At 32.3% G+C, this 2,982-nt stretch overlaps 1 non-coding gene across 1 annotated transcript; it reads left to right on the plus strand.

The window, feature by feature from the left end:
* The first annotated feature begins 1,271 nt into the window (after positions 1-1,271).
* On the plus strand, positions 1,272-1,378 carry LOC117274727 (small nucleolar RNA R71). Its single transcript, XR_004504911.1, has one exon. It is a non-coding gene; the product is annotated as a small nucleolar RNA R71 (small nucleolar RNA).
* The last annotated feature ends 1,604 nt before the right edge of the window (positions 1,379-2,982 follow it).

Here is a 2,982-nt window from a genome sequence, read left to right on the forward strand (position 1 = left end):
TTATTGAAGCACCTGAATCACATAATGTTTTTTCAAAGTGATCACCTCCCAAAGTACAAGGAATTGTAAAACTACCTGGATCACCAAGTTTCTGTGGAAGCTTATTTTGAAGTATAGCACTACATTTTTCTCTAAGCTTAACTACTGAAACTTCTTGCAATTTTCTTTTACTTGACAAAATTTCTTTAAGAAATTTAGCATATGCCGGCGTTTGCTTCAAAGCATCTATAAAAGGTATGTTAATGTAAAGCTATTTTACTATTTCTAGAAACTTTGAGAACTGTTTGTCAAGCTTTTCTCTTTTTAGATTTTGGGGAAAGGGGAGGGGTACAGAGTAAGGATTTGTCATCAATTCATTTTTTTTTACCTTTTTTCCTTTATCTTTTTGTTCTTTTAGAAGTGCAGAGTCTCTTATATTCTCACCTTCATTTACATGTTCCACTTCTTGTGGCTTTCCTTGTCTATTTGCTTATGGATCATCAAGAGTTTTACCTGACCACAGAGAGATGGCTTTGAGGTGTTCCTTTGGATTTTTCTCGGTGTTACTTGGTAGAGTACCTTTTATTTTCCCAAACATGAGGGTTGCTAATTGGCTCATCTGGATTTTCAAATTCTTGATTGTTGAATTTTGACTTTCAACTTTCTCGTCTGTAGCTTTAATGAATTTATACATCATGTCTTCAAGGCTTTGTTGATGAGGTCCCTGGGGTTGTTGTTGATATTGCTGAAAATCTTGTTGCCCTCTATTTTGATTTTGAAAACCAGGTGGTCCATACACCTGCTGCTTTTGATTTAAAAATCTTTGAGGATTTTCAGCACCGTTTGAGTTACTCCATTGGAATCCCGGGTGTTTTTATACCATGGGACTACCAAATGGGTAATTGGTTCTATAACCAATAACATTTGCTTGTTCTTCATTTTGCGTTGAAGCTTGACACTCATGATTGGGATGATTACCTCCACAAATGTCACAGTTCTCATATTGAGATGATGATTGAGTATTTACCTGAAAAGCCTCAATTTTTTGTGTCAAAGTTGCAATTTGTTATGCTAATGAATTCCAAGCTTCAACTTGATTGACTCCTGCTGCTTTCTTAATAATCATTCTGTCTGAGGGCCAATGAACAACATTTTCTGAAATTTCATTGAGCAATTGCATGGCTTCTGTAGTGGTTTTGCTCATTATGGATCCTCCTGATTCTGCATCGATAACATTTCTAGTCGACGGTTTAAGACAATGATAAAAAATATATAAGATGTCAGGATCTTGGATACCATGATGTGGACATTTTCTTAACATTGCTTTTAATCATTCCCATGCTTGATATACAGATTCAGTATCTGTCTGCACAAAATTATTGATTTCTTGCTTCATTGTAAATGTTTTTGCAAGTGAAAAATATTTATTAAGAAATTTCTGAGTCATTTGGTCCCATGTAGTAATTGAACCTCTCGGCAGACTTTGCAACCATATTTTGGCTTCACCTTTTAATGAAAAAGAAAAAAGCCGCAACCTGATAGCGTCTGTTGTGACTCCATTATACCTGCAAGTTTCAACTAATTCAATAAAATCAATTAGATGGGTGTGAGGATCTTCACTTGCATCACCAGTAAACTTACATGGCTGTTGAATGGTTTGAATCAAGCCTGTGCAAATTTCAAAGTTGTTTGCTGTAATTGGCGGTCTTTTCACACTTGATTCTCCTTCAAAATGATTTGGCCTTGCGTAATCTCTGAGTATTGTATCACTTCGTGGAGCTACCTCATCAAACTGCTCTGCTACTTGATGTGGCGGGAGTTGGTTGTTGTTAAGTTCTTCGTTCTCCATTTCTTTGCAAGCTATGCTTTGAGGGGATGATGTTTGTCCTTTCCTGCGCAATCGAAGAGATTTTTTAATTTCTGGGTTGTAACTCGCTAACTCTTTTGTAAAAGAGCGGGTCATAAACTACCTGAAATCCTTAAAGCAATTTTCTTTTTTTTTAGTGAAAAGAGCTAGCTGATCCTAGAAATAATGTATGATACTGTAGAGTAAAATAAAAATTAGAAAGACGAAGAAAGTAAACGATATGAAAACAATAAGTAGTAATATTGTTAATAAGAGAAAACTAGAAAGACATCAATAGTTACAGTAGTAAAAGAATAAACAAAGATAACAATAATAAAAATAAAATAATAATAATAATAATAATAATAATAATAATAATAATAATAATAATAATAATAATAATAATAATAATAGCAAGTTCTCAAATTAATAATAAAACAATTAATCTGAAGTAGATGTTGCCAATCCCCAGCAACGGCGCCAAAAAATTGACGAGTTTTTGGCGTGTATAAAATTTAAACTCGTACTCTATCAAATTATAGTATAGAAAGATGTCGAACCCACAAAGATTGGTTTATCTATTCTACAGATGTTTCTTGTTTTAATTACTATTTGATAAAACCGGGAAGAGTTGAGTTGTGAATTAACTAACTAAAAATGCATGAATAGAGTAATAGAAAATATTTTGTTTTTCACAAATATAATAAAAAGGTGTTTGGATCATAACTTCACTTAATATTCCTATTATATAATGCATAAAATTATCCTTCAATTTTTATTTCTCACAAATGTATAAATTCCTCTCACGATTATATTTTTATATGATTACTTAAGTTGAACAATTAATTGCAATCCTCTCGGCTATATAAATTAATCGTCAAAATAGTAATATTAAAGGGCCAGAAATATATGCTTAAAACTAAAACTTGCTCTTTTTAGTAAGTCCCTTTCGGTTACCCTACTTGTTATAACTGATTACTACAGTATTCGCCTCTTTCGATTACAAATAAGTGTAGAATAATTTTAGCATATAAGAGTTAGATGTCACTAAATAAAAGTTAATATCTATCAATACCAAAATTAACTATATTACTCTTCCGCCTCTTTCGATTACAGAATTAGTAAAAAGTTAATATGTAGTACAAAATAGATAGATG

Source organism: Nicotiana tomentosiformis, chromosome 7 (genome assembly GCF_000390325.3).
Source record: "Nicotiana tomentosiformis chromosome 7, ASM39032v3, whole genome shotgun sequence".
In the NCBI taxonomy this organism is placed as follows: domain Eukaryota; kingdom Viridiplantae; phylum Streptophyta; class Magnoliopsida; order Solanales; family Solanaceae; genus Nicotiana; species Nicotiana tomentosiformis.